Source organism: Neofelis nebulosa, chromosome 3 (assembly GCF_028018385.1).
Source record: "Neofelis nebulosa isolate mNeoNeb1 chromosome 3, mNeoNeb1.pri, whole genome shotgun sequence".
Lineage (NCBI taxonomy): Eukaryota > Metazoa > Chordata > Mammalia > Carnivora > Felidae > Neofelis > Neofelis nebulosa.
This window is the reverse complement of record NC_080784.1, coordinates 128,579,980-128,603,472: the sequence shown is the minus strand read 5'-3', so window position 1 is coordinate 128,603,472 and position 23,493 is coordinate 128,579,980. Positions and strand designations below refer to the sequence as shown.

At 37.5% G+C, this 23,493-nt stretch overlaps 1 long non-coding RNA gene and 1 other non-coding gene across 4 annotated transcripts in view; one reads left to right on the top strand and one right to left on the bottom strand.

Moving 5' to 3' along the window:
- LOC131507318 (uncharacterized) overlaps nucleotides 1-23,493 on the bottom strand; it is a 189,876-nt gene that overhangs the window by 118,750 nt on the left and 47,633 nt on the right. The gene's annotated exons all lie outside the window — the stretch shown is intronic.
- Nucleotides 17,030-17,136, top strand: LOC131508152 (U6 spliceosomal RNA). The gene has a single exon (XR_009259863.1). It is a non-coding gene; the product is annotated as a U6 spliceosomal RNA (small nuclear RNA).

Sequence of the window (23,493 nt, the reverse complement as noted above, 5' to 3'; positions counted from 1 at the left end):
GATTATAACCATAATCAGTGTTTTAATAGGCTTTCCAAATGTCCAGTTTAATCCTCACAATGGCCCTATGAAATTAATAAATTTCTATATTTTCAAAGGTTAAACAATATATGAATAGTATTGAGAAAGAGAAAGAGAGAGAAATCTGTGTGCTGTCTACAAAGGACACATTTTAGATTCAAAAACACAAATAGATTTAAAGCAAAAAGATGGAAAAACTATGCTATCCAATTAATAATCAGAAGAAGTCTGTAGTGGGTATACTAATAACAGAAAGAAAAGACTTTAAGACAAAAAATATTTCTAGAGATGAAGAGAAGCATTTTAAGATAAAAGTGTCAATTCATCAGGAAGACATAAAAGTTATAAAAATATAAACATCCAACAACTGAGCCTCAAAATAAATGAAGCAAAAAGTAACAGAATTGAAGGAAGAAAATAGACAATTCAAGAATAATAGTGGAGGCTTCAATACCCCATTCTCAGTAAGGCTAGAGCAACTAGACAGAAAAATCAACATGGATATAGAAGGTCTGCATAATACCATCAACGAATTTGACTTAACTGACATCTGTGGCACACTCCAGCCAACAATAGCAGAATAATTCTCAAGTGCACATAGAATATTATCCAAGACAGAACATATGTTAGACCATAAAGCATGTATCAATAACTTTACAAGGATTGATAGCATACAAAAATATGCTCTCTGACCATAAAGAAATTAAATTAGATACAAAAACAGGAGAAAATATGGAAATATTTAGAAATTTTAGAATGTGCCACTCCAAAATCTAAAAGGAATTTAACTCAACACCCCAAAAACAAATAATCCAGATAACAAATGAGCAGAAGACATGAATAGACATTTTTCCAAAGAAGACATCTAGATGGCTACCAGACACATGAAAAGGTGCTCAACATCACTCATCAACAGGGAAATACAAATCAAAACCACAATGAGATACCACCTCCAACTTGTCAAAATGCTTAAAATTAACAACACAAGTAACAACAAGTGTTGGTGAGGATGCAGAGAAAGGGGAAACCTCTTGCACTGTCGGTGGGAATGCAAACTGGTGCAGCCACTCTGGAAAACAGTATGGAGGTTCCTCAAAGAGTTAATAATAGAAATAACCTTAAAGGGTCTTTCCACCAAGAAGACCTAACAATTGTAAATATTTATACCCCCAATTTGATTTACCCAAATATATATATACATATGTATATGTATATATATGGTCACAAACATAAAGAAACTCAGTGATAATAATACCATAAGGGGACCTTAATAGCCACTTACAACAATGGACAGATCATCCAGGCAGAAAATCAACAAGGAAAGAATGGCTTGAAGAATGGCTCTGAATAACACACTGGACCAGATGGACTTAACAGATATATTCAAACATTTCATCCTAAAGCAACATTCTTCTCAAGTGCACATGGAATATTCTCCAGAACAAATCACATACTGGATCACAAATCAGCCCTCAACAAGTAGAAAAAGACCAAGATCATACCACACACATTTTCAGAACACAACTCTATGAAACTTGAAACCAACCACAAGAACAAATTTGGAAAAACCACACATATTGGAGATTAAAGAAATCCTACTACAGAATGAATGGGTTAACCAACAAATTAAAGAGGAAATTAAAAAGTACATGGAAGCCAATGAAAATGAAAACACGACAGTCCAAAAACTCTGGAATGCAACAAAGGTGGTCATAAGAGGGAAGTATATAGTAATCCAGGCCTTCCTAAAGAAGGAAGAAATGTCTCTAATACACAATCTAAACTTACACCTAAAAGAGGTGGAAAAAGAACAGCAAATAAAGCCCCAAACCAGAAGAAGGGAAATAATAAAGATTAGAGCAGAAATCAATCATATCAAAAACAAAAACAAAAAACAGTAAAACAGATCAATGAAACCAGGAGCTGGTTCTTTGAAAGAATTAACAAAATTAATAAACCCCAAGCCAGACTGATCAAAAAGAAAAAGGAAAGGAGCCAAATAAGTAAAAACACAAATGAAAGAGAGGAGATCGCAACCAACACTGCAGAAATACAAACAAACAAGAGAATATTATGAGCAATTATACACCAAACATTAGGCAATCTGGAAGAAATGGAAAAATTCCTAGAAATATATGAACTACCAAAGCTGAAACAGAAAGAAATAGAAAATTTGAACAGACCCATAACCAGTAAAGATGTTGAATCAGTAATCAAAAAACTCCCAACAAAGAAGAGTCCAGGGTTGGATGATTTCCCACAGGAATTCTACAAAAAATTTAAAGAGTTAATACTTATTCTTTTGAAGCTATTCCAAAAAATAAAAATGGAAGGAAAATTACCAAACTCATTATATGAGGCCAAAATTACCTCAATTCCAAAACCAGACAAAGACCCCACTAAAAAGGAAAATTACAGACAAATATCCCTGATGAACATTGGTGCAAAACTTATCAACAAAATACTAGAAAACCAAAGCCAACAATACATTACAAGAATTATTCACCAGGATCAAGTGGGATTTTTTTCCTGAGCTGTAACTGTGGTTCAGTATCTGCAAATTAATCAACGTGAAACATCACATTAATAAAAGAAAGGATAAGAACCACATGATCCTCTCAATAGATGCAGAAAAAGCACTTGATAAAATAGAGCATCCTTTCTTGATAAAAACCCTCAAGAAAGTAGAGACAGAAGGAACAACATCATAAAGGCTATATACAAAAGACCCACAGCTAATATCATCCTCAGTGGGGGAAAAACTGAGAACTTTCCCCTTAAGGTTAGGAACACAAAAGGGATGTCTACTCACACCACTGCTGTTCAACATAGTAATGGAAGTCCTACTCTCAGCAATCAGACAACAAAAAGAAATAAAAGGGATCTACATTGGCAAGGAAGAAGTGAAACTTTCACTCTTCACAGATGACATGATTCTTTACCTGGAAGACCCAAAAGACTCCACCAAAAAACTGTTAGAACTGATACATGAATTCAGCAAAGTCATACGATATAAAATCAATGTACAGAAAAATGGTTGCATTTCTACGCACCAATAATGAAACAGCAGGAAGAGAAATCAAGGGATTAATCCCATTTACAATTGCACTGAAAATGATAAAATACCTAGGAATAAACCTAAACAAAGAGTTAAAATATCTGTATGCAGAAAACTATAGAAAGCTTATGAAAGAAATTGAAGAAGGCAAAAAGAAATGGAAAAACATTCTATGCTCATGGAGGAACAAATACTGTTAAAATGTCGATACTACCCAAAACCATCTACACATTCAATACAATCCCTATCAAAATAACACCAGCATGCTTCAAAGAGCTAGAACAAACAATTCTAAAATTTATATGGAACCGGAAGAGATCCTGAATAGCCAAAGCGATCCTGAAAAAGAAAACCAAAGCTGGAGGCATCACAATCCTAGACTTTGAGCTGTATTCATCAAAACACCATGGTACTGGCACAAAAACAGACACATAGATCAATGGAACAGAATAGAGAACCCAGAAAGGGACTCACAAATATATGGCCAACTACTCTGCAACAAAACAGGAAAGAATATCCAATGAAAAAAAGACAGTCTCTTCAGCAAGTGATGTTGGGAAAATTGGACAGCGCATGCAGAAGAATGAACCTGGAACACTTTCTTACACCATACATAAAAATAAACTCAAAATGGATGTAAGACCTAAATGTAAGACAGAAAGCCATCAAAATCTTCAAGGAGAAAGCAGGCAAAAACCTCTTTGACCTTGACCACAGCAACTTCTTATTCAACACGTCTCTGGAGGCAAGGGAAACAAAAGCAAAAATGAACTATTGGGACCTCATCAAAATAAAAAGCTGCACAGTGAAGGAAAACCAGCAAGACTGAATCAGCAAAACTAAAAAGCAACTGATGGAATGGGAGAAGATATTTGCAAACGACATATCAGATAAAGGGATAGTATCCAAAAATCTATAAAGAACTTATCAAACTCAACACCCAAAAAACAAATCATCCAGTGAAGAAATGGGCAAAAGACATATGAATAGACACCTCTCCAAAGAAGACATCCAGATGTCCAGCTGACACATGAAAAAATGCTCAATATCATTCATCATCAGGGAAATACAAATTAAAACCACAATGAGATACCACATCACACCTGTCGGAATGGCTAACATTCGTAACTCAGGCAAAAACAGATGTTGGCAAGGATGTGGAGAAAGAGTATCTCTCTTGCACCGCTGGTGGGAATGCAAACTGGTGCAGCCACCCTGGAAAACAGTATGGAGGTTCCTCAAAATATTAAAAATAGAACTACCCTATGACCTAGCAATTGCACTACTAGGTATTTATCCATGGGATACAGGTGTGCTGTTTCAAAGGGACACATGTACCCCAATGTTTATAGCAGCACTATCAACAATAGCCCAAGTATGGAAACAGCCAAAATGTCCATTGATGGATGAATGGATAAAGAAGATGTGGTACATATATACAATGGAGCATTACTCAGCAATCAAAAAGAAAGAAATCTTGCCATTTGCAACTACGTGGATGGAACTGGAGGGTATTATGCTAAGCAAAATTAGTCAGACAAAGACAAATATTATATGACTTCACTCATATGAAGACTTTAAGAGACAAAACAGATGAACATAAGGGAAGGGAAGCAAAAATAATGTAAAAACAGGGAGGGGGACAAAACATAAGAGATTCTTAAATATGGAGAACAAACAGAGTTACTGGAGGGGTTGTGGGAGGGGGGATGGGCTAAATGAGTAAGGGGCATTAAGGAATCTACTCCTGAAATCATTGTTGCACTATAAACTAACTTGGATGTAAATTTAAAACATAAATTAAATAAACATAAAAATAAATTTTTTTAATTAAAAAGATAGAAAATGAAGTAACAGTTCATCATATAAGGATTATCTTCATTTTAAAAAGAAGAGAAGCTGACCAAGAAAAAGAAAAGAAACAAATTAATGAAGTCAGAAATGAAAAGGAGATATCACTAATGATTTTACAGAACTTAAAATTATCATAAGGGAATTACATAAGAGTATACTGCAAATTTAACAACTAAGATGAATTGGAAAAATTCCTAAAAAATACAAAAATACTGCTACTAAAATTCAAGAAAAAATCAAAATTTGAATATACCTACAAAAAAATAAATTGAATTAATTACTTGAAATCTTCCCACAAAAGTAAAACTCAAGCCCAACTTCACTGATGAATTCTACTAAACATTTAAAGAAGAAAAAATAATACCAATCCTTCCCATATTCTTCCAGAAGACAAAGGAGAAGGAAACACTTTGTATCAGGGTACCCTGACACCAAAGCCAGCTAAATATTAAAAAAAAAAAAAAGAAAGAAAACCAATATCCCTCATGAATCTACACACAAAAGTCCTCAACAATATATTAGGAACATACAAAATGGATAATGTACCATGACCAAGTGGGATTTAAACTGGGAATGCAAGGTTGGTTTAACATCCAAATAACTATTAATTTGATATCTTATTAGTAGAATAAAGAACAAAGCACATATGTTCCTCTTAATGGATGCAGGATGTGCTTGACAAAATCCATTCATGATAAAAACAAAAAACAAACAAATTTTTAAAACCTCTCAAAAAGCTAGAAATAAAAAAGAACTTTTTTAACCTGATAAATGCAACTCATGAAAAACAAGTATGTTCTTAGGGGAAAGACTGAATGCTTTCCCCTATGAAGAAAGCAAGGACATCTGTTCCCAAAATTTCTATTCAACATTGTAATGGGTAATCAGGTGCTGTCGTCTGAATGTTTGTGTTTCCCAAATTCATATGTTGAAAACTAATCCTCAGTCTGCTAGTATTTAGAGGTGAGGCTCTTTTGAAGGTTGAGTTTTGGGGGATTACTCTTCTTATAAAAGACCCCAGAATGCCACCTTACCTTTCCACCACGTGAAGACAGAGAGAGAAGATGGCTATATGTGAACCAGGAAACTAGTCTAACTAGACATCTAATCTGCTGACATCCTTGATCTTGGACTTCCCAGCCTCCAGAACTGTAAGAAATAAATTATTGCTTAAGCCACTCAGTTTATGATATTTTTGTTATACCCATCTGAACAGATTAAAACATCACTTAAGAAAAGTAAGTAAATGAAGAGTATCTACATGAGAAAGGAAGAAGTAAAAAAGTCTTTATTCACAGGCAATATGATCTGATATGCAGAAAATTCCAAAGAATCCACAATATAACTACAAGAACTAATTCATAATTTCAGCCATGTCATTAGAAAGACACAGATCTCACCAAATTGAAATATAGATTCAACATAATCTTGGTCAAAATTCCAGCAAGCTCTTTTTTTTTATAGACACTGACAAGTTGACCCTAAAATGTATACAGAAATGCAAAGGATCCAGAATAGCAAAAGAAAATTTTTGAAAAAGAAAGCTTATTCCATTTCAAAATTTTCTATAAAACTACAGTAATCAAGGCAATGTGGTTGGCATGAAGAGAGACACATAGATCAACTGAATTAAGGTGAGTCCAAAAATAAGCCATTAAATTTATAATAAATTGGTTTTAGACCAAGGTACCAAGACAATTCAACGGGGAAAGGATAACCTCAAAAACTAGATATCCACAGTGAATTTAGATCATTAACTCATAGATTTAACAAAAATTACTCAAAATGGATCTTGGCCCTAAACATGGACTCACTATGCATAAACTAAAATTCTTACAAGAAAATATTATGGAGGCCCCCGGATAGCTCAGTCAGTTAAGTGTCAGACTTCAACTCAGGTCATGATCTCGAGGTTTGTGGGTTTGAGCCCCGAGCCAGTCTTTATGCTGACAGCTCAGAGCCTGGCACCCACTTCAGATTCTGTGTTTCCCTCTCTCTCAGCCCCTCCCCTGCTCACACTCTGTCCATCTCTCCCTCTCTCAAAATTAAATGAACTTTAAAAAAAATTATGAGAAAATTTTCCTGACTTTGGGTTAGGGAAAGATTTCTTAGATAAAACATGAAAAGTATAATCAATAAAAAAAATAAATTGAATATCAAATTTTAAAATGTTTCAGTTCAAAAGACTCCACTTGGAAAGTTACAAGACAAACCAAAAAGTGAGAGAAAATATTCATAAATCATATATCTGATAAAGGACTCCTATCCTATATTAGAGTAGAATCCTCAAGCAGCCACTTGGAAAGATAGTTTAGACATTTCTTTAAAAATTAAACATAGGGGCACATGGGTGGCTCAGTTGGGTAAGTGTCTGACTCCTGATTTCAGCTCAAGTCATGATCTCATGGTTCTTGAGATAGAGCTCTTCATTGGGCTCTGCACTGATAGTAGGGAGCCCACTTGGGATTCTCTCTCTCTCCCTCTCTCTCTGCCTCTTTCTCTCTCTTTCTCTCTCTTTCTCTATTTCAAAATAAATAAATAAACATTTTTAAAAATTAAACACAAACTTACTCTACCATCTTGCATTTCTACTTCCAAGTATCTACCCCTGAGAAATGAAACATTTCCTCTCCCTACCAGGAAGAAAATGATAACTCCAAATCTCCAGAAACTTATCAGTGCAGAAGGCAATGACTTAAATCTGCATAAAAACCTTACCCTTGTTTACTGTGCTTTTTCTGATCACCTCCAATAACTGGACTCCTCCCTCCCCCCCCCTCCCCGCCACCCGCCCCCCCCAACATCTTCTTTTTGTCTTTAGCTGGAGATGTTATTTAGGGTAGTGGCTTGTGCCATCAAGGGGAAGTTACTCAGTTTTCCTAGGTATCTCCTGTATATGCAGGAGATATACATGTTATTAAACTTTGTTTTGTTTTGTTGTATTAATCTGCTTTTATTACAGGGATGTCCCAGCCAAGAATCTAGAAGGGCAAAGGGAAAATTATTTTTTCCTTTCCCACAGTTTCACAACCACGAAGAAACTTTCTGAGACACCATACTCTTTCTGGAGCCTACAGATAGGATCCCGGTAAGAATTCTTACCAAAGTCATCTCTCCAGGATCGATCTTGTTGACAGAGGAAGGTAAAGTTTCTTAACCTTTCCTTTCCAAATTTAGGTTAGCAGGAGCAAATATTTATATTTATCCTTGGGATAGCAACTTTGGTAAAAATTTGTCATGAGCACTCTTGTTTTCTTTTGATCCTTTTCTTCCCAGAGATGGTCATTGTTTTTTGTCTCTGTTTTTTGCATTGTCATAAGGAGGATAACCATAGATCTAATTAGGTTTTTCTCTCATCTTGTTTTATGTCGAGAGCTTGGGTGTGTAACCAGTGAGAATATTCTCTCTGGTCTCTGCCAGCTGGAGGATGCATGTACTAGCATGCATCTAGCAGACAGCTGAACAGGCTGTGGATCTAAGAAGCAGCATCCTTTTTGTTCAACTGTGCCAGCTCTCAGGGGAGTTTGTCATAATGGGTGCCAATACATAATGGGCCTTTGTCATCTCAACATTCATTGTCTCCTTAGTGCTAGAATAGTCCCATACTAGTAGCACCCCTTTGGTGTTCCAGATTGGCAGGCCTGTGTCTGGAGAAGTATGGTGGCTAGCCTTAGAGAATTCCTTAAAAAGATCAATAGACAGGGGCACCTGGGTGGCTCAGTCGGTTGAGCGCCGACTTCGGCTCAGGTCACGATCTCGCGGTCCGTGAGTTCGAGCCCCACATCGGGCCCCTGTGCTGACAGCTCAGAGCCCGGAGCCTGTTTCAGATTCTGTGTCTCCCTCTCTCTGACCCTCCCCCATTCATGTTCTGTCTCTCTCTGTCTCAAAAATAAATAAACCTTAAAAAAAAAAATTTAAAAAAAAAAAAAAAAAAAAAAAAGATCAATAGACAAAAAAAAAAAAAAAAAAATCAGTAGACATTCACAACCTCAGTCCCAGGGATCTTAATTGGCTGCTAAGGCGTTCTTCTTTCCCATGGTTATACTATAGTTCTGAGACAAGCCAGATGGTCCCCTGGGGAAAACCCTTCTCACATAGAAAATGGATATCTAGAATTTCTCCCAGGCCCTCCTACACATTATCAGGAAAGGGATTACCTAGAGGTCAATGTTTTCCCCTTTAAGGTGAACTGGCCCAAGGTTGAATTACTCAGTAAGATGGCTTTTGTTAAATGCTTCAGATAGATTTTTTAAAAGCATACAGCATTAAACCCCCAAAGCTCTAGAATGTAGAAATCTTTTGATTTTCATCTTAGTTGGAAATCTCCATGATATATAGAAGTAAATTTAGTAAAATGGGTGGGTCAGCCTTTTGATATTTCAGGTTACAATCTAGTTCTTTGGGGAATTGAATACAAGGGTCTTTGTCTTGCAAATCTCTACCAGACTAGAACTTTGGCTCTAGAAACAATTCAAAGTTCAACTATTCTTTTCAATCCTCAAGCCTTTCCTATTCATCTCAAAATGTTTGAAAATATTGTAAAAGATCAGAACATTGCATTTAAGAAAAAAGAAAAAGAAAAATTTACATAGTAGTTACTCTAGACCTCTGATATAGGCAAATATACCCTAAATTTTCTTGGAGAAAACTTGGGTACTTTTTATGTCTTTGTGATGTAAATTTTTTACCCCATATTTTCTACGACTTAAGAGCCATCCAAAGAACTACAGTAAAACCTTGGTTTGAGAGCATAATTCATTCCAGAAACATGCTTGTAATCCAAAGCACTTGTATGTTACAATACTGTAACATAACACAAAATAATAAAGAATATATAAAATATACAGAAAAAAATTAACCTACATTTACCTTTGAAAACCTTCATGGCTGATGTGAGGGAGACAAGAGAAAGGAGGGTTATTGTGTAGGATGACTTTTACTATCACTAAAGGTATAACTACTATCTATTGGCTCAATGGAATCTTTTTCTTTTGGTGCAACTTTAACAAGGAACCTATCCAATGACCTAGAATGAACCAAAACATTCCTAAGTTTACTCTTGTATGGAAAAGCAAAGGACTGTCCATAAGTGCTTTGAAGCAACAAAAACACACTAGTGCCACACTAGTGAAAGTTGTGGGCACTTTTCAATGTTCTGAAAAATCACTGATTTCTGCCAAACACCACGGCCTGAGATCAAACATCAGAGCATGGGAGACCATCACCCAGAATCCCACAGAGAGAGAGAGAGAGGAGAACCATTGGCTCAGTTGTGATCATGTGACGTTCAGCATAACATACTATTCGTATTGCAAGACATTGCTTGTTTATCAAGTTAAAATTTATTAGAAATGTTTGTTCGTCTTGTGGAACACTTGTAGAAGTTACTCACAATCCAAGGTTTTACTGTATTTGGAAATTTGGTGAATAAAAAAATGTATTCTCCATAAATAGTAGCATAATGCTTTAGCCATTTGAGCAGGTGAACTTACCTTATTCCAACTACCAAAACAAAATTTGGATCCAACAGTCTTTACCAAAGTAGCAAGGTTTGGGGCACCTGGGTAGCTCAGTTGGCTCAGTGACCCACTCTTGATTTTGGCTCAGGTCATGATCCCAGGGTCATAGGATCAAGTGCCTCATCAAGCCTTGCATAAAGCCCTGCCTTCGGCTCCCCGCTAAGCATGGAGCCAACTTAAAAATCTTTCTCTCTCTCTCCCTCTGCCCTTCTCCCCAACTTGTGCTCTCTAAAATATAAATAAATAAATAAATAAATAAGTAAATAAATAAATAAATAAATAAATAAATAAATAAATAGTGAAGTTTGTATTATTTACTGTAACTGACACATGGCTAAAATTTTAGAACAGTAGCCGTAATGTCTCTGTATCTACCTGTATGCTTATGTGTTGTAGATATGTGATATTTTTCTACATCCAATGGTATTGCCAAAATGAATTTGCAAAAAAGCTCTATTTACCTGGCTTAAAATAAGCATTTATATGAATTAAGTATTTCTAAACTACCAGAAATAGAGAAACTAACTCAAATGTTTTTCAAGTTCATGTGAGCTGAGATAATCTTTGCTAAATAAAATGTTTTTCAAGTTCATGTGATCTGAGATAATCTTTGCTAAATAAAAAGTTAATTTAATTTTTCTGGTTTAATTGAAATAGGCATGCCTTCAAAATCACATTTAATATAATGCAGACATGCAACTTAAAAAAAAAATTTTTTTTTAATATTTTATTCATTCTTGAGAGAGAGAGAGAGAGAGAGAGAGAGCATGAGCAAGGGAGGGGCAGAGTGAGAGGGACACAGAATCTGAAGCAGACTCCAGGCTGTCAGCACAGAGCCCGACGTGAGGCTAGAACTCACGAGCCTTGAGATCATGACCTGAGCCAAAGTCAGACGTTTAACCGACTGAGCCACCCAGGCGCCCCATGACATGCAACTTTTATTCTACCTGAGTTTACTGATCAAATAAACTTATGTTATCTTTGTTACAAAATTTATCAGCAAAAACAAATAGCTTGGGATGATGGCTGACATTGTCTAATGTTCCATGAAGTTTTATGAATAGTGTAAACACAAATATTGGGAGCAAGTGATTTTTTTCTAATGTTTATTTATTTATTTTGAGAGGGAGAGAAAGGGAGCATGAGCATGGGAGGGGCAGAGAGACCAGGAGAGAGAGAGAATCCCAAGCAGGGTCCATGCTGTGAGCTTAGAGCCCAATGTGGGGCTCGATTATACAAACCATGAGATCATGACCTGATCCGAAATCAAGAGTCAGGCGCTTAACTGACTGAGCCACCCAGGCACCCCTGGGAGCAAGTGACTTAGATAGATATAAAATTTAGATGTATGTAAGTGTATGTATTTAGATGTATGTAAGATGTATGTAATAAGAATTTTTAGGAAAACTTTTCAGCAATAACTATGTTTTTTGTCTGCCTAAAAAGAGTTTCCAAAATCTTCTTGGTAACTCAAAACCTTATGAGTTTTTGCTAATTAAAATTAAATCATGGAATTTTATCAAATATCTAGATCATTTCCAAATAAGATAAAATATTGAACATTAATTACTGAACATAGGTCATACTTTTGACTTCCTATTACAGAGGAACTAGAGATAAATTTGGGTCTGTTAGTAAACACATCTTGTGCCAATTTGGAAGACTGCACTATAAAAAAAGTGTGTTTCTGGAAATTATGACACATTCATAAATTTACCAATGTATAAAATGCTAGTGTGACAATTCATAATTGCTTAATTCTTAGTTTTCACTAGAAATTAAAGTTTCTAAAGGTTAAGTATTTGAATTAAGAGGCACCTGGGTGGCTCAGTTGGTTCAGTGTCCAGTTTTGGCACAGGTCATGATCTCACAGCTCATTAGTTCGAGCCCCACATCAAGCTCTCTGCTGTCAGCGCATAGCCCACTTTGGATCCTCTGGCCCCCTCTTTCTCTGCCCTTCCCCTACTCATGCTTTCTCTCTCAAAAATACATAAAACATTAAAAAAAAAGAATTTGAATGAATATATGTAATTAAAACGACTAGAAGAAAAGGAAACCACTTTGTATGCAAAGAAAGTAAGATATGTTTTGGCGTTTTCCATTACTAATTTTTACAGTATGATGATGCATTTTGTTTAAGGGAAAAGAAAGTAAATTTGTCCCAAAATAAAACTAGTCATTTCAGAATGGGAAAGAGGAGAACAAAGGACATAATGGTATAGAAAGACAGGGAGGGAGACAGGGGAAAAAAAGAGAAAATTTTATCTTGTGTAATTAAACTGGATAAAATTTAATTGTTATTATCAGGGTTGTAAAAATAAATCTTAGTATCAATAATGTACTTATGTAAAACAGAACTTAATATTCTTCCATCTGTTAAAAGGAAAATGTTTTCTTAGACTATTGGTCTCCTTTTGATAATAAGAGATTGTGAAGTGTTTATCTTTTAAATAATTTACCTAGAAAGCAAAGGTTTTGTGTCTTACCAAAATAGTTTTTCGTGCTTCATGTTGTCTTACTCAGGTCTTTGATTACTTTAAAAAACTGAGTCTTCTCAGTATTATAGAAGGTAAGTTTTGCTCACAGTTATATAACCTTCTGTATTTGCCTTTAAAATTTGTGTTGCTTTGGTTAAATGGATAATTGACTATTGTTTCATAATGATCTCTCATCCTATTTAGTCAAGTGTCCAAACCTTTTAATATTTTTGACACACTTCCCAAAATCAATTCTAAATGAAGTCTTTTTGACCTGAAGTTAACTTTGGAAATTTTTAGAGGGTCCTTGGAACATCTCAAAAGATTTGTTCTCTCCTTATAAAAGACAGATACTCAACTAATTAGACTTATTTTATATGTTAAATTACATGAGAAGCATTGTCAAATAAAAAGTAATACTAAGCCTTCTTCATGTTGCATTTGTAACTTGTATAGAAGTGTTCCAGAAATTGTATAAAATTCCTAGAAATCTGATATGTCCTAGGATAATGTTATTAGTCATAATTCCAATTAAAGATCATTTATTTATTCTGAGAGATAGAGAACGAGAGGGGAGGGGAGAGGGAGAGAGAGAGAGAGAGAGAGAGAGAGAGAGAGAGAGAGAGAGAGAGACTCCCAAGCAGGCCCCACACTGTCAGCACAGAATCTGATGTGGGACCTAAACTCACGAACCATGAGATCATGACCTGAGCCAAAGTTAGACACTTAACCAACTGAGCCACCCAGGAGTCTCCAGTTATTATTATCTTAAAATGGTTTTTGTCAGAAAAATAACCAAAGCTCCTTGTCAATTGCATTTTCGTGAACTCTCATCAGATCTTTAATCATGGCCATTTTTAAGTCTTTTGCCATTTACAGCTATTGCTTTACTCTTAGGCTTTTCAAGTGCATTGCTGCAAAAGTATTTATTTCATCTTCAAGGAGATTCATGGGAAAAACTCTGGCAAACAGAGGTTTCTGATAACTTTTAAGCTCATAAAACTGAAATAAGCATTTCCAGAACTAATGGGAAAACTGGATTCAAGCAGAACCACAGTTAATAACATGGGATTGAATAAACTGATAAGGATGGTTATAGTTTTTATGACTTTTTATTTGAAACATTACAGGTTCTTTAATGTTTTGATTTTCCAGATTTATGGACACTTTTTCACTTAAGCTCCAATGACTTACACGAATTTGGTAAAGCTATACCTTTATGAAAAAGGATGAAACAATTACTTTTTCTCCCTATCTGATCCCTCTAAAATTTAGAAACTTACTGAATGGCAATATACTTATTTCCATATCTTCAATAAGAATCTGTTCTTCTTCTCCTGAAACCATTATTACACTATATATTAACTAACTTGGATTTAAAGAAAATTAAAAAAAAAAGAGTCTGTTCTCATTGGTTTTTTCTCAATCTTTTTTCTTTTTAAGTTTATTTACTTTTGAGAGAGAGAGAGGAGGAGGAGGAGGGGCAGAGAGAGAGTGGGAGAGAGAGAATTCCAAGCAGGCTCCACACTGCCAGCGTGGAGCCTAATACAGGCTTGAACTCGTGAACTGTGAGATCATGACCTGAGCCGAAATCAAGAGTCGGATACTTAACTGATTGAGCCACCAGACACCCCTCTGCTCTCCTTGCAATGGCACAAAATTGGAAACTATGGAGTCAATAAATCCTCTTGGAAAAATGGTCTACTACCTTTCTTTAGGGCTCCTGTCAGCCTTAGCAGGTGACTAATAAAGGCCACTTCCTGGCAAACTCAGGAACCTCATAATATTTTAGGGACCTCAAACAAGAAAGGAATTAACCAAATCTATAGGTATTACACGTGAAGTTGGATGACAAGTCATTGGGTTGGCTTCCTGGGCTTGAGGCTTTTAAAAGTTCAATCTGAGATTCCTTATGAAAAGTTCCAATAGAACAATTTTAAAAGAGGCTATATGGTCAGCCACTATTTTTGCTGCACTTACGTAAATAATTAGGCCAAGTTTAATGAGATGAGACTTATTTTGCAAACAAATAAGTCTTACCATGGTTATGATTGATAAAATGGGGGTGAATATAAAGAGAAATTATTTTTGCACCTTTGTAGACATTAGATTTTAGTCATGTTGTTTTCGAAGTTGTTATTTACCTATAAACTGGACCAGATCCTCAATTCTATTTTCCTCAAGTATCAGGCTGCAACTCTCCAAACTAATATTTTTAGTTTTCTCCCATCTTTTTGAGTTGGAATCACTACGAGCTAAAACTGCCCTTTTCCCTAAAGCCCTGCAACCTGAATGTGGACAACTTGATGATATAAACTTAAAAGAGAATTTCCCCCAATAGTTGATGTCTAGACAACCTTCATGCCTGTTGTGGTTTGTATGGGCCACTCAGAAAGTTTATCTGAACAGTTGATGATATTGTTGGGGAGCAAGAATTCCTGGCCTCTTCAATGATTCTTCTAGCTGGACTAAGAATCAAATTGACATGAAATAGATTAACAGAAGAAAATCAAATTTAATAGGCATATGACTGGGGAATCCACATAGACATGGAAATTCCAAAGACAGGCAAATGAGGTATATACGTCATCTTGAACTAAGGAGAAGGGGACAGAGGTCGGGGATTTCACAGGAAAGGCATGCATTTCACAGGGTGATAAGAAGAGCAGTTGTTTCATGCCCCTTCTTCCTTATTTGGTCAGGGATTTCCTGTCATGGCACTAACAAGCTGGAGCCTATCTGGTTTGATCTGGCTTTTTGTGGAGTGCTTTGAGGACAGTCCTCTGACTTTCCTGAAAGCTGGCATGACTTCCTCTTTGCTGGCCTCCAGCATCCTGTTAGAATCTCACTAGCTGTTATTCTAACAAAGGGAGGGACAAAAAGTTTCTCTAGCCTGCAGGGTCTCAAGTGCTTTCAGCTGAACATAATCCACATGCCTGGGGTGCCTGAATGGCTCAGTTGGGTAAGTGTCCACTCTTGGTTTCCACTCAGGTCATGATCTCAAGGTTGGGGGTTTGAGCCTATGTCGTGCTCCCTGCTGATGGTGTGGAGCCTGCTTGGGGCCCTGCTGATGGTACGGAGCCTGCTTGGGATTCTCTCTCTCTCTGCCCCTCCTGCTCTCTCACTCTCTCTCTCTTTCTCAAAGTAAATGGATGAACTTAAAACAAAAATAATAATAATCCTCATCTCAAAGTGGCGGTAGGGGTGCTATCCTGAACCCCTTCAATATCATTAGAGAATTTCAAATTGCAAAAGATGCATCGAGCCCAATAACTAGAAATACTAACTGGCTGCCGTCAGGACTGATTGGGTTTATAATTTGCTCCATCCATCAATCTTTATTTTTCTTTTGTTTCCATAGAAATTCCTCTTATTAAATACCTCATTTCTAGCACAGCATAGACCTAATTTTGGAAGCCCACTCCCATCAGCGCTGCCTCCTGAAATGAAACACATCTATTTAACTGAGCTGATCTATTAGGATTGAGAGACTAGTTAAGTGAGATATGGAGCAATTTATCAATTTTGCTTCTGGATTGTGAAACTTTACAGTTTCAAAAGTGGGACTGAAGGGGAGCAAAATATACTACCCCAAAATATGTCCTTTCAGTATATTATTTTAAGCTGGTTATTTTTAAGAAACAGCAGACACAGGGGAAGCTCTGAAATCTGCATAGAAGTTCTCCTTTTGCAAGAAACATTTACATTTATCAGGGAAATCTCCATTTGTAAGGGGTTCTCCCTTCTGTACTAGGAAGAGAAGGATGACTCTAAATCTCCAGAAGCTCTGGTCAATGCAGAAGGCAATGACTTAAATCTGCATAACAACCTTACCTTTGTTTCCTGTGCTTCTCCCCGTCGGCAACCTCCCATAACTGCTCCCCAACCCCCCCCCCCCCCCAACACAACATCTTTTTATCTTTAGCTGGAGATGTTATTTAGGTTAGTGGCTTGTGCCATTTGGGGGAGTTAATGCAGTTTTCCTGGGTATCTCCCATGTATACAGGAGATATACATGTTATTAAACTTTCTTATGTTTTTCTCCTGTTAATCTGTCTTCTATTATAGGGGATGTCTCAGGCAAAAATCTAGAAGGGTAAGTGCTCCCTTCGGCAGCACATATACTAAAATTGGAATGATATAGAGAAGATTAGCATGGCCCTTGCGCAAGGATGACACGCAAATTCAGGAAGCATTCCATATTTTTAGGGGCACTAAGGAATCTACTCCTGAAATCATTTTTGCACTATATGCTAATTTGGATGTAAATTTTAAAAAATAAAAAATAAAACAAGTTTAAAAAAATCTAGAAGGGTAAGAAGAAAATTATTATGGGGCACCTGAGTGGCCCAGTCAGTTAAGCTTCTGACTCTTGGCTTCAGCTCAGGTCATGATCTCATGGTTGTGAGTTCGAGCCCCGCATCAGGCTCCACACTGACAGTGCAAGAGCCTGCTTAGGACTCTCTCTCTGTCTCTCTGTCTCTCTGTCTCTGCCCCTTCTGTGCACTCACTCAACATAAATAAATAAACTTAAAAAAAATTTCTTTTTCAAAGAAAATTATTTTTCCTCCCCACAACCTGTAGGAATGCATCTGCCCTCCTTGGCCTACTCACAAATTGCAACACCTCCAAATCACAATTATAGTTAGAGAACAAAGCAGAACTAGCAATGTACTGGAGAGATCTCCAGGGACTCATGTTTCACTGACTTGGCTCCCAGAACGTTTAACCTGGAGATCAGAACAGATGTCAAGTTCATCATCTGTTTCCAGGGAAAGTGAGCTGACTTGGAGAAAATTAGAGGCAAAGAAAGATCTAGAGCTAAAGTCTCTTGTTGGTGTTTTTTGTTGTTGTTGTTAAGTTTTTATTTATTTATTTTTGAGAGAGAAAAATCACAAGCAGGGGAGACGCAGAGAGAGGACAGTGAGATCACAAGCAAGCAAGCTCCACACTGCTAGCAAGGAGCCTGGGGTGGGGGCGGGTGCGGGGGGGGGGGGGGCGGTGCTCAGACTTATGAGCCATGAGATCATGACCTGAGCCAAAGTGGGACACTTAACCAATTGGACCACTGTGAGAAATGAGCCCACTGACCCAATCAAGGGAGAGACGCGGAGACTGGAAGCACAGCGAAGCGAGGCTTTAATTAATGTTCTTGCAAGAGCAGCTGTCTGATGGACAGCCACACGTGGAGCAGTTACAGCAGGCAATTTATCTCCTGGCATGCAAGTCCCTTCCCTGGTTCCTCATTGGCTGAGTACTACAGAGGTTACAGCCTTACCCGGAAGTTGCCTATGCCCATGTAAGGCAAAAAGTACATTCCTTTAGGTGATGCAGAGACTTCAGTTCTTTGACGCATGCTCATGGCAAAGCCCATGAAAATAAGCCCGTTGAAATGGAGAGAGGAAGAACCAGGAAGTGAAGTGTCTAAGGGTTTGGGACTCCATTGGGTGGGGGGCAGTTTGTACATATTTCCAATAGGTTGTGAATTATTGTTAACTAGACAGCACAGCATTTATTTGGTATTTCTGAAAATGAATCATCTCACCTACTTCACAGCCACCCAGAAGCCCCTAAAGTCTCTTGTTTTATTCTCATCTTGGATATCCCCCTCCAACCCTCCATACTTAGGATGCAGTTTACCAGTGTCCGAACACCTTGGCATATAGTTCTATTACATCTGGCTCTCCTCCATAGAAAGGGGGAGGTGGGACTCACTTCCCATCTCAGGGACCTGCTCACAGAGAAGTGACATAGTTCTTCCCTCCACATCTCTCCTTTATGATGACTTAATTCCATAAGAAAATAGACTTTTCAGGTTTGGAAGTAGCTACAAAATGAAATATTTTAGCAAGATATTGCTAAACAATTTAACAATTGGCTTATGAAGATTTTTTTTCACATTTCCTTGCCAAAATACTTACCTTTAAGATTGTGATTAGTCAATGATTATTTGCGGGTTATTATCCTTAATTTGCTAATAACTTTACTAACAAAAAGGCATAGAAAAAGTTTTGGAGTTCAAAATATAATACCCTTTTAAAAGTGATTTGTTTTCCTTCATTCAACAGAGGAACAGATCATATCAGCAGCCCACTCATCCTGATTTGTACTCTCCACATTCTCACTTCTCAGAGCCAGAACCTCACAGTCTGGGAGTGAGTCACCTTATCCAACACCTGCATATAATAGAAGCACCCCAAAACTAATTCCACTAAGATTTTTATCTAGCTCATTTTTCTACACCTCTAATGATTCTGACTTAATAAATAAATACGGCAATATATCAGAAAAATAGTTCCTTTACAAAAAAAGAGGGGAATTTTCCTATGTTTCACCAAGAGGAGCAAAGCAAATTTCTGATCCAATACTCATGACACTCATTGCAGACAGTCTTTCCCTCCTTGAAAGTTTCCAAAGGCTCTGTGCTGAAAACTCATTTCTGTGTCCCCTTTCTATGTGTCCTTTGCCTAGCTAAGTCCTAGTCGTCCTTGTGGTCTTAGCTCTAAAGCTATTTTAGGGTTGCCTGGGTGGTTCAGTTGGTTAAGTGTCAGACTCTTGATCTCAGCTCAAATCTTAATATCAGGGTTGTGAGTTCAAGCCCCATGTTGGGCATGAAGGCTACTTAAAAAAAAAAATTAAAAAGAAAAGTTGTTTATTTTTTATTTTTTTAAGGTTTTATTTTTTTAGGTTTATTTATTTTTGAGAGAGATATAGAGCAAGAGTGGGAGAGGGGCAGAGAGAAAGGGAGACACAGAATCTGAAGCAGGCTCCAGGCTCTGAGCTGTCAGCACAGATGCTAACACGGGGCTTGAACTCAGGAACCTGATAGAGATCATGACCTGATGGAGGCAAGTTGCTATGCTGAGTTCTGACGAATAACTGGGGGTAGGGGCAGGGGCAGGAGCGGGAAGAGGGGAGGCATTACAATTTAAAACCAATACATAAGCATATAATTACTTTAAAAAATGAGTAAAATGGAATGAGAGAAAGATACAGGTTACAAAGAATAGAATGAGGGAGATCTAATAAGATTAAAGAGGATGCCTCTGAAGGCCTCTTCATATTAAACTTGGAATTTAAACTGAAGCCTGAGTATAAAAGAGCAACTATCATGGTGAAGTGGCTCAGACCAAAAGAGCAGCATTCTGAGTGAGGGAAGAGCCTAAAGTTTGGAGGACCTGAAAAAAGCCCAATATGTTTAGAGCAAAGTGAGCAAAATGGAGAAAGGCTTTAAGATGAAAGTAAAAAGATAGACCAAGCCTTATAGTCCCTTTTGGGAGTATTAGTTTCCACCTTAAGGGCAATGGGAAGTCTCTGACTGGCTTCAAACAGGAAAATAACAAAATCTAATTTACCTTTTGAAAAGATCTCAGTATTGTGTGGATATTGGATTGGGCTAAGCAAATTAAGAGTCTTTAACCCCCAGATTATTAAAACAGGCATTTTCTTTGAAAGTAAAGCAGATAAAGAAGGAATTAGTTGTTCCAATTTCTGGTCCCCTCTAATATCTTCCCCTGGGTGGAAAGAAGTAATCTCTGGACCATTTCCCCTCGGGATGGATATGACCTGTGATGGCTGAACCTCAAACTTTCTAGTTGCATTCTTTCCAGCTTGTCTCTAGGCTCAGGTAAAAGAAAGACCCTGCAGGCATGCATTCCCTGATGGGAACCACAACTACTCCCTCAAGCAATAAAAGATGGCCCTGAGCCAGCAAGCCCCACCCTACCAACCCCCCTCCCCCACAACTGACTCCAAGACAATGATTGATTTGACCTTCACTGCGGACCTGCACCACCCATCCACCTTTGCCCCATGTTTTCCCTACATAAACCTGGAAGAATTTTCAGCACTTTGGAGACAGCCTTTGAGATGCTAGTCCACTGTCTTCTCAGTGTTGGTCTCAGTTTAAGCCCCATGTTAAATGTGGAGCCTACTTAAACAAACAAAAAAATTGGTAAATGGCTACTGCTGATAAGTCATTCAAAATCATACATATTAAAAGAAAAAGAAGTGTTTCTATGTTTCCAAGAATAGCAACATTCAAGAGTCACATCAGAAACTAGCATCCTATGGGGACCATGATTGCTAATTGTTTAGGATGTCCTTGGAACCACAGTAGAGGGGACGGCCATCTTGCCAGCACAATCCAAGGAAAAGCCCCTAGTAGCTGCCAGAAGGAATTGGAGGTCAACCAATCACAGAGCGACAGCACGACCTGACGCGAAAAAAGGCCCACCCAGACCTAAACCTGGAACCGCTGCAGCTTAAAAACCCCACCCCACCACACCTGGGTGCGACTTCCCTGACTCCTCTCTCTCTCTCTCTCTCTCTCTCTCTCTCTCTCTCTCTCTCTCTCTCTCTCTCTCGCCCCCCCTCCCTCCCTGAGTACTCAGCATCACTAATCATCAGAGAAATCCAAATCGAAATTGCAATGAGATATCACTTCACACCTATTAGAATAGCTATTATCAAAAAGACAGGAAATAAGTGTTGACAAGGATGTGGAGAAGCGAGAACTCTCATGCACTGTTGGTTGGGCATGCCAGTTTGCAAAACTGTATGGAGGTTCCTCAAAAAGTTCCTCAAAAATAAAACTACCAGATGACCCAGCAATTCTGCTTCTGGGTATTTATCCATAGGAAGTGAAAACACTAACTCAAAAAGATACATGCAAAACCACAATGAGATACCACCTTACACCTGTCAGAATGGCTAACATAAACAACTCCGGCAGCAACAGGTGTTGGCGAGGATGCGGAGAAAGAGGATCTCTTTTGCACTGCTGGTGGGAATGCAAGCTGGTGCAGCCACTCTGGAAAACAGTATGGAGGTTCCTCAAAAAATTAAAAATAGAACTACCCTATGACCCAGCAGTTGCACTACTAGGTATTTAGTCAAGGATACAGGTGTGCTGTTTTGAAGGGACACATGCACCCCCATGTTTATAGCAGCACTATCAACGATAGCCAAAGTATGGAAAGAGCCCAAATGTCCATCTCGATGAATGAATGGATAAAGAAGATGTGGTGTATATATATATATATATATATATATATATATATATATATATATATATATTAAAAATTGATTATTTAAAATATTCAAGAAATGGGGCGCCTGGGTGGCGCAGTCGGTTAAGCGTCCGACTTCAGCCAGGTCACGATCTCGCGGTCCGTGAGTTCGAGCCCCGCGTCAGGCTCTGGGCTGATGGCTCGGAGCCTGGAGCCTGTTTCCGATTCTGTGTCTTCCTCTCTCTCTGCCCCTCCCCCGTTCATGCTCTGTCTCTCTCTGTCCCAAAAATAAATAAAAAATGTTGAAAAAAAAAAATTTAAAAAAAAAAAAAAAATAAAATAAAATAAAATAAAATATTCAAGAAATGGAAGCAATGTCAGTTTCCATACACAGATGAATGGATTAAAAAATGTATACATATATATACACACACACACACACACACACACACACACATACACAATGGAGTATTACTCGGCAATCAAAAAGAATGAAATCTTGCCATTTGCAACTATGTGGATGGAACTGGAGGGTATTATGCTAAGTCATAATTAGTCAGAGAGGGATAAATATCATATGACTTCACTCATAGGAGGACTTTAAGAGACAAAACAGATGAACATAAGGGAAGGGAAACACAAATAATATAAAAACAGGGAGGGGGACAAAACAGAAGAGACTCATAAATATGGAGAACAAACAGAGGGTTACTGGAGGGGTTGTGGGAGGAGGGATGGGCTAAATGGGTAAGGGACATTAAGGAATCTACTCCTGAAATCATTGTTGTACTATATGCTAACTAATTTGGATGTAAATTAAAAATAAATAAATAAATAAATAAATAAATAAATAATAAAATAAAATAAAAAGATACATGCACCCACATTCATTGCAGGATTATTTAAAATATTCAAGAAATGGAAGCAATGTCAGTTTCCATACACAGATGAATGGATTAAAAAATGTATATATACATATACACAATAGAATATTATTCAGCCATAAAAAAGCAAATCCTGCAATTTGCAACAATATGAATGGACCTTGAGGGCATTACGCTAAGTGAAATAATTGAGGCAGAGAAGGAATAAGATCTCACTTATATGTGGAATCTAAAAACAAAAATAAAGGGGCGCCTGGGTGGCTCAGTCAGTTAAGCGTCCAACTTCGGCTTGGGTCATGATCTCATGGTTTGTGGGTTTGAGCCCCTCATCAGGCTCTGTGCTGACAGCTCAGAGCTGGAGCCTGCTTAGGATTCTGTATCTCCCTCACTTTACCCCTCCCCTGCTCATGCTCTGTCTCTCTGTCTCTCAAAAATAAATAAAGTTTAAAAAATTTTTTAAAAATAAACCCAAATTGATAAATGCAAACAGATTGGTGGTTGCCAGAAGCAGGGGTTGGGGAGGGATTAAGATGGATGAAGTTGGTTAAAAGGAAGACACGTAGTTATAAATAAATCCCAGAGATGTTATATACAGCATAGTAACTATAGTTAGTAATACTATATTGTATTTTTGAAAGTTGCTAAGAATAAATCTTAAAACTTCTCATC